The sequence below is a fragment of the Podarcis filfolensis genome (genome assembly GCF_964270895.1).
Source record: "Podarcis filfolensis genome assembly, chromosome: 16".
Taxonomy (NCBI): Eukaryota; Metazoa; Chordata; class Lepidosauria; order Squamata; family Lacertidae; genus Podarcis; species Podarcis filfolensis.
In genome coordinates, this window is record NC_139620.1 from 37,678,896 (window position 1) to 37,692,738 (window position 13,843).

Below are 13,843 nucleotides of genomic sequence, written 5' to 3' on the forward strand. Positions count from 1 at the left end.
ACAGAATGGTTCCCATTTCACCAAGTTGCTGCTGCTGCTGTTGTTTTTTGGGGGGGATTTTGAATTTCAGGAGAATGGCTGCCAGATGGGCAAGCAGAGCTACAGTACAGTGGTACCTCGCAAGATGAATGCCTCGTAAGACGAAAAACTCGCAAGACGAAAGAGTTTTTCGTTTTTTGAGGTGCTTCGCAAGATGGATTTCCCTATGGGCTTGCTTCGCAAGACGAAAACGTCTTGCAAGTTTGTTTCCTTTTTCTTAAAACCGTTAATACCCAGCGTGCATTGCTTGAAGAGGTGCAGTTGCGACTTGACTTCGAGGAGCAACTCATAGCACACGGTGTGGTAGCCTTTTTTGAGGTTTTTGAAGACTTTGGTGATTTTTGAAGCTTTTCCAAAACTTCTTTTGCAGCCATTTGGTAAGTTAAACTTTTAAAACTTTTTTTGGGGGGGGTTGAATTTTGGGTTGGGGTGTTTGGAATTCAAGGACTTGGTGTTGGGGAGGGGTTTGCAAGAATCTGGAAGCTGGAAGCTTGTGTGTTTTTTTCTGCATTTTTATGATTTTTTGTGACCATTGGGGCACTCTGCTGTTGTTAAAAAAAAAGATTTCTGGGTTTGGATTTCTGTGTGGTGGGTGGGTGGGGGAATAGTTGAGAAGGGGTTTGCAAGAATCTGGAAGCTTGTGTGTTTTCTAGGAGGTTTGGTGCTTTTGAATTTTTTGGATGTGAAGCACTGAATTTTTTTTTGGGGGGGGGGGTTACGAAGGTAGGAGCTGTGCTGCCATGGGGCCCAAGAAGACTGCTGCTGCAGAGGCCGGCGAGAGGAAGAAGGAGAAGGTTACGCTGGAAATGAAGAAGGACATCATCCGGAAGCACGACGGTGGAATGTGTGTGACAGACCTCGCCAGGGAGTACAGGAGGAATCCATCGACCATCGGGACCATCCTGAAGATGAGGGAGAAGATCCTTGCGACTGATGTAGCCAAGGGAGTCACCAGGATCGTGAAGAACCGCCCAGCTGTTCTGGAGGAGGTGGAGAAGTTGCTGCTCATCTGGTTAGAAGAGAAGCCCATGAAGGACCGTCTGACCCTGCTCTTCTGTGCCAACGCAAGCGGCGACCTGAAGATCAAGCCCCTGCTGGTGTACCACTCGGAGAACCCACGGGCCTTCAAGAAACACAGGTCGACAAGGAGCAGCTGAGTGTCATGTGGCGATCCAACAGTAAGGCTTGGGTCACACGTGTGCTGTTTGTGGACTGGGTCAATCTTGCTTTTGGCCCTGCTGTCAAACAGTACCTGCTGGACAACGACCTGCCGCTGAAGGCTTTGCTTCTGATGGACAATGCTCCTGCTCATCCTAAAGGCCTTGAGTTGGACTCGTTGGAGTTCAGCTTCATCAGAATCATGTTCCTGCCGCCTAACACCAAGCCACTGCTCCAGCCGATGGATCAGGTCATCGCCAATTTCAAAAAACTCTACACCAAGGAGCTTTTCAGGCGATGCTTCGAGGTGACTGACTGCACCACCATCACCCTGCGGGAATTCTGGAAGGACCACTTCGACATCGTCACCTGCTTGAAGATGATCACCACGGCCTGGAACGGGATCAGCCAGAGAAATTTGAATTGCGCTTGGCGCAGCCTGTGGCCGGACTGTGTGGCACCAAGTGACTCTGATGCACCAGAGTCAACAGTGGTGCAGGACATTGTTGCCTTGGGGAGGACCATGGGACTGGAGGTCACAGAGGAGGACGTCAGCGAGCTGGTGGAGGAGCACGACCACGAGCTGACCACCCAGGAGCTGGTCGAACTGCAGGCAGAGGCTGCGCAGGAGCAGGCCTCGCTGGAAGAGGAGGAAGCAACTGAGGAACGGCTGTCCTCCAAAGAACTGAGGGACATTTGCATGAAGTGGAAGGATGTGCAGGCTTTTGCACAGCGGCACCACCCTGACAAGGACCTGACACGTGACCTTGCGAACACTTTTGATACGAGGGTCATGTCGCCTTTCAGGGAGGTGCTGAAAAGGCGGATGAAGCAGCAGACCATGGACAGGTTCTTCAGCAAGAAGCAAAGAGTGGAAGAGGAACCTTCTTCGAGTCTTAGAAAATGTATGTACAGTACTGTACACTTTGGTGATTTTTAAATGCTTTTCTGTCATGTTTAGAAACTTAATTTATTGTTCCTTCAATTTTTGAAATGCTCTTTACAGTATGTGTGACTTTAAAGAGCACTTAATAAACTCTTTTTGTACCAAATTTGGCTTTGTTTGGACTTTTTTTGACCATAGGAACGCATTAATTGATTTTCAATGCATTCCTATGGGAATCCGTGCTTCGCAAGACGAAAAATTCACAAGACGAAAAAACTCGCAGAACGAATTAATTTCATCTTGCGAGGCACCACTGTAATTTCCTTGGTCTCAGAGGTGTACATGGTTCCCTCCTCCCCATTTTAACTTCACAACTACCTTCTGAGGTAGGCTAGGCTGAAAGATGGTGACTGGCCCCAATGTCACAACCAAGTGGGGGTCCCAACCCTAGTCCAACAATCCAACCACCCCTGGCTCTTTCCATTGGGATGCATCACTCCACTAAGGACTTGCGCTGGAGATGAGGAGCACCCTTGACTGTTTTGGGTCCTGAGAACATCAGAAGGGTCTTTCAGCAGCAGCCGGATAAGGCCAAAGGGGGCCCAACTAGCCCAGTCAGCCAGATGAGCCAAAGGAAACCTGCAAGCAAGCAGGACCTGAGTACAACAAACAGGATTATTTCCCCACTTGGGATCCAGAAACCAGCCTCTGTTAGGGGAGGTAGGTCTTGCTAGGCTGGCCATGAGATTCCTGTCTCCCTTTTCTGCACTGCTCACCTGGGAATTGGAGAATGGCGAGTAGAAGCATGAGCTGGGTGCTGTGGGTTTCCATCCTTGCCTCCGTTCTCTGCCACCTTCCTCCCCCAGTGCTGAAACAGGTTCTTGTGTGTGGTCTTCCCTCTCTGCACCAGTCTTCAGCCCCTCCTGCGTTGCCTTCAGGCCTCCTAATCAACCACAAGTTTCCTCTTCAGCCCCCATGCTTGACACATTAAGTCTCACTTCCCTGCCAGAAGCAGCAGTCGAGTGAGGCCCTCTCACCCCAGCCCTCAGAAGTGCTGGCCCTGGGTTTCTTGGTAGCAGATCAAAGAAGATAAGAGCTGACAAACTGGCTGCACGACCCAGCAGAAGGGATGACAGCAGGTGAACCGAAACTCAGCTGTCCTCCAAAATTCATACTTCTGAGAATTTTTGCATGGCCAATACATGTGTGTGTGTGTGTGTGTGTGTGTGTGTGTGTGTGTGTGTGTTTATTAAGGGAAAGGGTGCAGAAAAATGCATATATCCAGGGAATAAATATACTAAAGCACCATGCTCTTTGGGGAAACTTGCTTGCAAAAAAGGGGGAATTGGGCAAAACGGAAATGGGAGTGCCTGATCACCTCATCTGTCTCCTGAGAAATCTCTATGTGGGAGAAGAAGCTACAGTTAGAACTGGATATGGAACAACTGATTGGTTCAAAACTGGGAAAGGAGTACGACAAGGCTGTATATTGTCTCCCTGCTTATTTAACTTACATGCAGAATTCATCATGCAAAAGGCTGGGCTGGATGAATCTCAAGCCGGAAGACCCTGATGTTGGGACCGATGGAGGGCACAAGGAGAAGGGGACGACAGAGGATGAGATGGTGGGACAGTGTTCTCGAAGCTACCAGTATGAGGGAGGCAGTAGAAGACAGGAGTGCCTGGCATGCTCTGGTGCATGGGGTCACGAAGAGTTGGACACAACTAAACAACAACAAACTGTTTGGAATTAAGCTGTGTGGATTTTAATGGTAGCGCCTGCTACCTCGCTGTCTGAAGCAGCACTCGTACACTCCACCTCTTTCATTTCTGTGTAGTAAACAACTCTTTTTGTAGAAAAGCTCTTTATTGGGTGTATGGATTAAAAGCATGCACACATTTTAAATGAACACACACCCTGACTCCACACAAAAGGTTCCATTCCCCTCAGACGTGTTATGGTGAGTTCATATGCATGCAGGACACCCATGTGGGTTCAAGCATACATACACCTTGTAACAAATTCCTATACAGTTCTGAGATCTCCCTTACTGGCTGTTAGGTTGGCGTCCGATCGACTGACTTCCGCTCTTGCATTGCTTGCTTGTACTAAGAGCATGCAAAGAGCCCTACAAGTGGATCTGGCCAAAGGGGGCCTGATAACTCTCCCTATTTCTGCTCCATTATTATTCAGTGGCATGGTGCCTGTGAAACTGGAGCCATTATGTAGCCATCATGACTTGATGGAATTGTCTTCAGAGAAGCTGTTGCATTCTCACCATAACTGCACTGCCCATTTCATCGTGCTGGTCTTCCCTCTCACCCATTGGGATAATGTTCTACATGGTTGTCTTGTGTAAAGAGCCCCCATGTGGAGGTATCAGTTGACACAAGTCATTCGTCATTGTAAGACAGGAAGTGTCTTGTTGGATGTTACAGGGGAAATTCCCCAGCTCACTTGGATTGCCAAACAAAGACTCCAGCCAAGATTATAGAAGCAAAACAGTAGCCAGTAGGTCTGATCTTTACTATTGCAACAAGACTTCAAACTACAACATGGAAGAAGCAGGAAGAAGCCCTGAACAAAGGATGGCTCCCCTTTTTATAAGTTTCCCAAATTACCCATAACACCCTTCCTAAGGGATCATACATTTGTCATAACTATGTCATAAATTGGGAGGGGTCTTCTGGCAGAAACCTGACCTCCCCCTTCCAATCTTTAGGTGAAACAAAGGTAAGCATTTACATTTTCCTGTTTTCCCAACCAAGTTAAGCACACCTTTTTTTCTTGACTGAGACCCCAATCCACGAAGGTTGGGTTTGGGATTGTTCTTGGAATGACTACCTGTCTGGCACTCAGGTGCCAGGATGCCAGCGATTATCACCCGGGCAGTGGAGCCGATTATAGCTGCCCCTACCCATGTCCCAAGCTCCTCCCCTGTGAAATTTACTCCGAGTCCTGTAGTGATTTCATGCTCTTTATTGCAGCTTGTAAAACAGTGACTGACTTTCCCCCAAAACCTCAGGCTTTTATATACATTATTTACACAATGAGTCCTGTCTGATTGGCTGATTCTGCTTCCCTCCTGGAGCCTGATTGGTCTTTTCCTGCAAGCCAATCAGTTGTTGCATTCTAGGATCCTACTTGCCTTTTGTTCTAGGATCCAAGCTTAGTACATAATGCCTGCTAATCATTTTCCTTCTGAGTAGAACAGTGTTGGAATGGCATAAATCTGTCACTGGAGTGATTTTATATGAATTTCTAATTTTTTCCCATTGAGCCAGTACATAGATACATTTATCAGTGAACAATGTGCAGCGGAGGCCTCGTAGTGTGGAGAGGCAAGGTTTGCAGGGGGAAGGTCTCTCACCCCCACTTCCAACTTCCCAATAACATGGATTAGCCCAAATCTGCACATAGTCCAGCCTCCTGTCACAGTGGCCAACCAGAGGCCCCACTGTGAACGCCGAGAGCAGGACCTGAGTGCAACAGCAACACTCTCTTCACCTGTGGCTTCCAACAACTGATATTATTCAGAAAGTGACCTTGTGCTGTGATAAGAATTTTAAAGTCTTAAGTAAAGGTAAAGGGACCCCTGCCCATTAGGTCCAGTCATGGCCGACTCTGGGGTTGTGGCGCTCATCTCGCTTCATTGGCCGAGGGAGCCGGTGTACAGCTTCCGGGTCATGTGGCCAGCATAGAATCATAGAATCATAGAGTTGGAAGAGACCACAAGGGCCATCGAGTCCAACCCCCTGCCAAGCAGGAAACACCATCAGAGCACTCCTGACATATGGTTGTCTAAGCCGCTTCTGGCAAACCAGAGCAGCGCACAGAAATGCCGTTTACCTTCCCGCCGGAGCGGTACCTATTTATCTACTTGCACTTTGATGTGCTTTCGAACCGCTAGGTTGGCAGGAGCAGGGACCGAGCAACGGGAGCTCGCCCCGTCGCGGGGATTCGAACCGCCCACCTTCTGATCGGCAAGTCCTAGGCTGTGTAGTTTAACCCACAGCGCCACCCATGTCCCTATGAATTATATATGAATACTTAAATTTCCCAGGCAGAAAATGTGGAGAATGGGGTAGGGGAGCAATGAATTGCTTACCTTCACTTTGGGAAATGCTGGGCACATCAGGTGGGTCATTCTCTGGCGCAGGAACTGTCAGGGGGAAAGTTGCAGCCATCTTATTAATTGCTCAGAAGGATTGACAAAAATGGATGGATTCGTCGTGACTTACCAGAGACAGTGAGATTGAATAAGAATATTTCCATCTCGGAGGTGGTGTATGTCACTCGACAGTTCAAAACCCCAGTCTCGTTTTCCTGCAAGGCCTTGATCCGCAGTGTGCTCTCATTAAGCACGTCTAGTCTGTCCATGTCTTTCAGGTTGGAAGTCCTCAGTTGTCCGTTCCTGAGCACAGCAAGCTCAAAGGGGGTGCCATTTCGGGGGTCTAAGTCCCATTTGATCATCAGCACAGTTTCCCCAGAGGTTATGTTTAAAGGGAAAAGGACTGGTTTTCCAGCCATCCCAGCAACCTGATGAAGAGGAGCTTTTTTCGGGTTAGCAACAGCACCTAATGAAGAAGAGGAAGAAGAAAGAGTTGAGGAGGAGGAGAAGATCCAGAGAATGAGAACGAGAAAATTGAGGAGGAGGAGGAGGAGGAGGAGGAGGAGGAGGAGGAAAAAATCAAGAAGGTCAAGAAAGAAGAGGAAAATCAAGGAGGAGGAGAAAATCAAAGAGGAGGAGAGGAAGAGGAAGAGGAAGAGGAAGAGGAAGAGGAAGAGGAGGAGGAGGAGGAGGAAGAAGAAGAAGAAGAAGAAGAAGAAGAAGAAGAAGAAGAGGAGGAGGAGGAGGAGGAGGAGGAGGAGGAGGAGGAAACAATTGGTCTTCCGAGACATGATGTAAAGCTTGGAGAGAGTTGTATTTGGGGTATTGGTTTGGGCAATATGCTGATCCATAAGAACATGAGAAGAGCGTAATGGATGAGGCCAATGGGGCCCATCTAGTCCAACATCCTGGTAGCCAACCAGGTACCCCAAAGGGAAGCCCACAAGCAAGACCTGTGCACAGCTGCTCTTCTCCCCTTCTGGGGCTTCAGCAACTGGTCTTCAGAAGCATTGCTGCATCGGACAGTGGGAGGGAAACATATCCATTGGGGCTGAAAACCATCTCCTCCTCCCATCTCTTTCTCTTTGAAAGCTGTGCAAGTTGGTGGCTGCATCTTGGATCATAGGTACATAGGACTATAGGAAGCTGCCTTATACAGTCAGACCATTACACCCAGCTAGCTCAGTAGTGTCTGCAAAGACTGGCATTGCTAACATATTAAAATGTTAACACGATTAGGATAAATTCAGCAATAGGAAGTATACTGAAATAAAACTAGGAAAGAGAGAATGCAGAAAAATCAAAATATGCAGCAGCAAATGTTTAATAAAACGAACCAGGGACGGGGGAGACGGGGGCAAGGGAAGTCGATGATAAATGTATGGTTTGTATTTTCTTAAATATTATTTTATAAATTTGAAAACTATTTTTTAAAAATGAAGAATAACTCCCACCCAGTCAAAGCTCTGTCTGGCCCATCACTTTGCTTTCCACTTCGGACAACCAGGTGTCTCTGGAAACCAAACAGTGGGGCGTAAAGGCATAAGGTGTTCCTTGCTCTCTTCTGCCTCTCTCTGCCGCCGCCCCCCCCCCCAGCAGTGAATGATATTCCAAGGTAGAGTGCCTCTGAACATGAAGGATCTATTCAGCCACTGCAACCTAATAGCTCCTGAGGCTTTTGAAGAGAGGGCCCCTGGCACACAGAGTCTAATAGCGGCTTTTTTTGACCGGGAAAATGGCATATGAAGAGTTAAGCATATTCCCAATCCATTTAAGCAGCCCTGTGCGATTGCTCATACATTTTAAAGAAAACCTATCCAGAGAAACCTCTGAGGTGAACCTCTGGCAACTCACCAAAGAACAAGCCGATGAGGACCCCCAAGAGGGTGAGGAAGCCTTCGCATGAAGCTCTCGCAGTCATCTTGGCCTGTGGTGGACAGATAGATGCATCAACAACTTTATTGCGGAAGCAATTTGAAGTGGTGGTTCAAGAAGCAAGACTTCTGCTTTCCTTCTCCTGCAAAGGCACAAACGGTGGCACGTGGTGCAAGTCCAGGAGAGCCACTGAGGAGTGTGGGGGGTGAGATTTCCTTCATCACGCTCATTCCCTCCAAACACACATCCTGTCCCCTTATCGGGCCAGCACTCCCTCGCCCGCTTCTTGCCTTTATGTACTTCTGAGAAGCCCCAAACAAACATTTCAAGTCAGAACAGAAGCTGGCCAGCGCATGCGAGTCTACACTTCTTTGAGACCTACGACTCCATCTGGCTCCCAGCCGCACTTGGTCAAGCTTTGGAGTGGAGCTAATTTTTTTTTTTATGTATTTTTATTAAAGATTTTCTTGATTTAATGAAGTATGTGTAATGTCTCTCTCTCGTATTTTTTCCATGTAACGTTTTTACAAATCAGTTTCATTTGTTGAGACATTAGGAAGAATAGGGGGAAAGAGGTGGAAGGGGGGGGAGATGAGTGGGGGTGGGGTGGGGTGGCGATATTTCTATTTGACTTACTATATGTAGGGTTTGGTGTCAGCGTTGCTTGTGCAGGTTCTTTGCTGTTCGCTTGTGTTCCTTTGGTGGTGAGAGAGGTTGGGGTTGGCCTAGGGTGTGGCTGTTCATTTGTGGTTGGCTGTGGTGGTCTTTGCTTTCATGTGTGAGTGGGATGGGTGGGTGTTTTGGATCAAGTTAGCCATATTGATTTGTATGCCGTTGGTGGATTTTTGTCGTCCTGTTGGGCTGTGTATGTGATAAAGGGGAGCCATACCGGGGTGAAGGTGTCTTCTTCTATTTGTCCCCGTGTCAGTTTCAGTTTATTGGTTAATTTTTCTAGTAAGGCTGTTTCCCATACTATTTGGTACCATTGGTCCATGCTTACACCTGACAGGCCTCTCCAGTGGAGTGGAGCCAATTCTTATTTCCTTTTCTTCAATCCAACTCCCGTGTAGCGACAGCCAGCTTTAAGTCCTCTAGCCAGGCCTCTCCCACTGCATGCATGCGCTTTTGCAAAAGGGCTCTCTTCCAAGCTGGCCTAGAGCAGAAGGGAGTCAGGGCACATTAAACGGACCTGCACCAAACCCAGGGGCAACTCCCAAAGCAGTGAGGGAGACAGCTTGCCATACTTGATAGCACCTCTACCAGTGGAGAACCCGGCTGTTGTCAAACCAGCATCTGTTCAGGGCTGTCCTGAGTCGCCGTGCAACTTACTCTAACCACTTCATGGCAAGTTCCAGCACTTACAGCTGAACCTCAGTTTTCAAATGTGATCCATTCAGGAAGACCGTTCGACTTCCGAAACATTCGGAAACCAAGGCACGTCAGCAAATTCATTTGAGAAAATTGAAAAACATACAGGTGCATTTGAAAATGGAAGCATTTACTTCCAGGTTTTTGGAGTTCAGGTTCCGAAACGCTGGTCAACGGAGACGTTCGAGAACCGAGGTTCCGCTGTATTTGTCTTGGGGGGGAAAGCACTGGACCTAGCCATATTACAGCCTTTCCCTAGTTTCTGCACTGAGTGCAGCAATAGTTGTTTAGGGATGTTTTTAATGTTTGATGTATTACTGTATTTTAATAGTGTGTTGGAAGCCGCCCAGAGTGGCCGGGGAAACCCAGCCAGATGGGCGGGGTATAAATAATAAATTATTATTATTGTTCTTAGCTCATTTAAAAGAACAACAGCACGGGGTAAGATGCTCAGGGGCTATCTAATCCCAAATTGCCATCTTACACATCTCAAGGCTTAATCTTATTTACTTTCGTATTGCCTTTATATCCCACCTTGCAGCGGGAGACTTAAAAAGCCTTAGTTAGCAACCTGGGAGCAGACGTTGTCTGCCCAAGGAAGTTGCTTGTTTGTATGCAGGTGTCATTCGGAATAAATAACAAGATGAAAGATGAAAAGATCTTTTTTAATAATTCCAGTAATTTAGCTTTAGGATGTATAATGGGACATGAATCCAATATCTCCATTCAGACCAGGTCTCTCCATAGTTTTTAGTTTAGTAATGAGTTGTAATTCAGCAACTTCTCTTTCAAGTGTATTTCTAAAATTCTTCTGCAATAAAACAGCTACTTTAAGATCTTGTATAGAATGCAATTAGAAGCTAATTTTGGTCATCTATCCCTTTAAGAATCCCTTGCCCTTCCCTGTGGAACCAACTGGCCACAACAGTCTTCAAGAGTTAGAAGGCTGAAGTATCTGACGAAGTGTGTATTACACACGAAAGCTCATACCTTGAAAACTTATATTGAGTTTATCTTTAAGGTGCTACTGGAATTATTTAAAAAGTTCTTTTCATCTTGTTATTTATTATGACTATGACAGATCAACATGGCCTTCCACCTGAATCTGGTGTCATTCGTAGTTGGCCTTTCCCACGCACACTGTCATAGGCGACATATTCCGTTTTTCAACTTCAGCTTTTGATCTCAAAACGTTCTGTTTATCACAACTGATTCCTCTGTTCGTCTTGATTGGAATCGGAGGGACCTTGGAACAAGATATTGGCAAACCTGGGGGGGGTGTTGGCTGCTGAGCTGCGCCCCCCCCCCATTGTGAGGGCTGAGGGTGTGATGGTGATGCCTCCCCAGTTGCTGCCATTGTCTGTGGGTTGACTGTGATGCCACAAAAACATTTGGCAGCTGAGCAGGTATAAATGTGGGCCAAGGCGCAAGCCTCAGCAGTTGCCCTCCCCAGAGAGAAATGGGCAGCTCGGTGGCACTCAGCCCTGGTGGTCTCCTGCCCCGTGGCAGCAAGCTGACAAGCGGAAGGAGGCAATTGCCTGGTGCTGGGATGCTGTGGAGCAAGGAGAAGGCAAGTACAAAGTTTACTTGCTGGTGGGATCGCTACCTGAAGGCGACGGATATTCAGCTCTGAAGCTGGTTGATGTCTGGCAATGGACCTGGCAAGGCTGCAGCTGGTGGGTGGTTGTTGGAAGAGTTTGCATTCAGGCTAGTGGATGCCGTGAGGCTACGCTGGCAGAGATGGATGCAAAGTGGTTTGGAAGCCTTGTTGGTTAACAGGGAGCCAAACAGAGGAGGAGTCTGGGGGGACGCTGTTGGATGGGGGCCATCCCACTCACCTGTTTGCCTTTGCCTTACAGGGATGTCCGAAGCCGGTGAGGTTTTCCCCATGTCCAGCCTTCAAAGTCATGAAGAGAACCACAGGACGTCCCTATTTACATTGGAGAAATGAACGTGAAATACTGGCAGCGAACAATGGACAAGGCGGTGGCCGTACCTGAGAGAAGGAGCTTTGAAGGAAGACTGCAGGCGGACATCTGCTGCACTGCAAGTGATGGGCAATGGGGAGAGAGAAGAAAATGAGGGAGGAAACATTAGGCCACATTAGGCCACTGGAAGTGCTATGAAGACGCTTTGAACAGGAATGGCTTCCCCTCAGGGATTCTGGGAACTGTAGGTGGTTAAGGGGACAGAGAGTTGTTAGGCGGGTTAGACTTAGGTTTAGGCTTAGGGTAGGAGTAGGGGTAGGGGTAGGGTTGAGTTGGGGTAGTGTTAGTGTTAGTGTTAGGGTTCCCTTCTTATCAGGGAACTTTGGGAATTGTAGCTCTAGTTAAGGGTTAAGGGTTAAGGGTTAGAGTTAGGGTTAGCGTCAGGGGGAGGGGTAGGAGTAGGGTTCCCTTCTTTCCAGGGAACTCTGGGAATTGCAGCTCTAGTTAAAGGTTAAGGGTTAGCGTAAGCGTTAGGGTTAGAGTTAGGGTTAGGGTTAGCGTCAGGGGTAGGGGTAGGGGTAAGGGTAGGGGGTAGAGTTCCCTTTTTGCCAGGGAACTCTGGGAATTGTAGCTCTTGGAGGGGAACAGGGGGTCTCCTAACAACTCTCTGCACCCTTTTCAAACTATAGCTCCCAGATTCTTTGGGGGAAGAAGCCATGAGTGTTTAAAGCAGCTTCATAGCACATGAAATGGTGTGGATGTGGCCCTGGCCTCCCTCACCCCACTGCCCCTTATTATTGAGGAATCGAAAAGATTTCCCTATGCAAATCTCTCGGAAACAATGTATTTCATCTGGAAAACTATTTAATAAAGATTATTTTTATTAAAACCTTTGAATGTGTTTGAACTGTGTTTGAGTGCTTCGAGAATGATTTCACTCGAAAGCAATGCCCTTAGATTACAGAATCACGGAAGAGTTAGACGGGACCACGAGGGTCTTCAAGTCCAGCCCCTGCAGGAATCTTTTGCTCTACGTGGGGCTCAAAGGACGGCCCTGAGATTAAGGGTCTCGTGCTCTACTCAATCAGCTATACGGATTGATCTAAGTAGCAAACACCAATTATTATTTTTTAAAAAATTTACAGTGGTGTAAAATAAAGGGTGTAGGAAATGAAATGATTGTTGCCTTTTCATTGTTTAAGGATGTTTTGTTAAGACTTTTGATTCAACACACTTATTTCAATATACAGTTGTACCTTGGTTTTCAAACTTAATCCGTTCCGGAAGTCCGTTCTTAAACCAAAGCGTTCTTAAACCAAGACGTGCTTTCCCATAGCAGCAGGGGATTCAATTTACAAATGGAACACACTCAACAGGAAGCGAAACATGTTCTGCATGCAAGGCAAAGTTCACAAAGCCACAACCCAACTCCCAAGCTGTAATATTTGGATAATGTAGACTGCACTGGAAAAGCAATAAAATACAGTGAGAGTGCAAGCCTCTTCTGGGCACAAGACATTGGTCATGACATTATGTTTGCTGACTGGGAACAGTTATGGACTACCGGTATAAAATTTACGGCATGTAATGCCTTAAGAGAGAACATTATGAAAATGATTTATAGGTGGTACATGACCCCAGTCAAGCTTGCAAAAATCTATCATACGCCCAATAATAAATGCTGGAAATGTAAGGAAACTGAAGGTACTTTCTACCACCTTTGGTGGACGTGCCCAAGGATCAAGGTCTTCTGGGAAATGATCTATAATGAAATCAAGAAGGTACTTAAGTGTACCTTTCATAAGAAACCAGAGGCCTTTCTCCTGGGCATGGTAGGCCAATTGGTGTCAAGGAAAGATAGGACGTTCTTTATGTATGCTACAACAGCAGCAAGAGTTCTTTTAGCAAAGTATTGGAAGACACAAGAACTACCCACGCTGGAAGAGTGGCAGACGAAGGTGATAGACTATATGGGACTGGCTGAGATGACTGGCAGAATCCGTGACCAAGGAAAAGAGACGGTGGAAGAAGATTGGAAGAAATTTAAAACTTATCTTAAGAACTGTTGTAAAATTAATGAGTGCTAAAATGTTATGGGTAATGTAAAACAGAATTGCAGTGACAAATAATTGGGTAAGAGAAAAAGGATTAAAGAAAGTGAATTATAAGTAATTGAAATTAGGGGTTGCTGGAAAAGTTTAAAACAGGGATGCAGAAAAGGGAGGTATGGGGAAGTCGTTGAAATAAGGTTTAAGAAAAAGAGGTTATGAAATTATACGTGTTTGTATGTTTGTTTGTTTGTGTATTGTCAGTTGTGTTGTGTTTTGATATATGTTGGAAAATTAATAAAAAAATTATTAAAAAAAAAAAAGAGTGCAAGCCTCTTCAAGTTTACTTAGTTTGGATGCAGCCTCTGCGCTCGGGATCCAAATGCAGTGTTTTATTTAGTGGTGTACACAGGCTGATTCCAAATTTTA

The 13,843-nt window shown here is 46.6% G+C and overlaps 2 long non-coding RNA genes across 2 annotated transcripts in view; one reads left to right on the forward strand and one right to left on the reverse strand.

Moving 5' to 3' along the window:
- Nucleotides 1–12,255, forward strand: part of LOC310751424 — a 226,988-nt gene extending 214,733 nt beyond the window's left edge. Inside the window, exons 3-4 of the long non-coding RNA XR_014542480.1 lie at nt 11,795–11,824; nt 11,964–12,255. This is a non-coding gene — a long non-coding RNA (uncharacterized lncRNA). The remainder of the gene's footprint in view (nt 1–11,794; nt 11,825–11,963) is intronic.
- Nucleotides 6,118–8,199, reverse strand: LOC310751451. The gene is made up of 3 exons (XR_014542511.1): nt 8,050–8,199; nt 6,326–6,661; nt 6,118–6,246 (listed from the first exon to the last, which is right to left on the reverse strand). It is a non-coding gene; the product is annotated as an uncharacterized lncRNA (long non-coding RNA).
- Nucleotides 12,256–13,843: the final 1,588 nt, after the last annotated feature.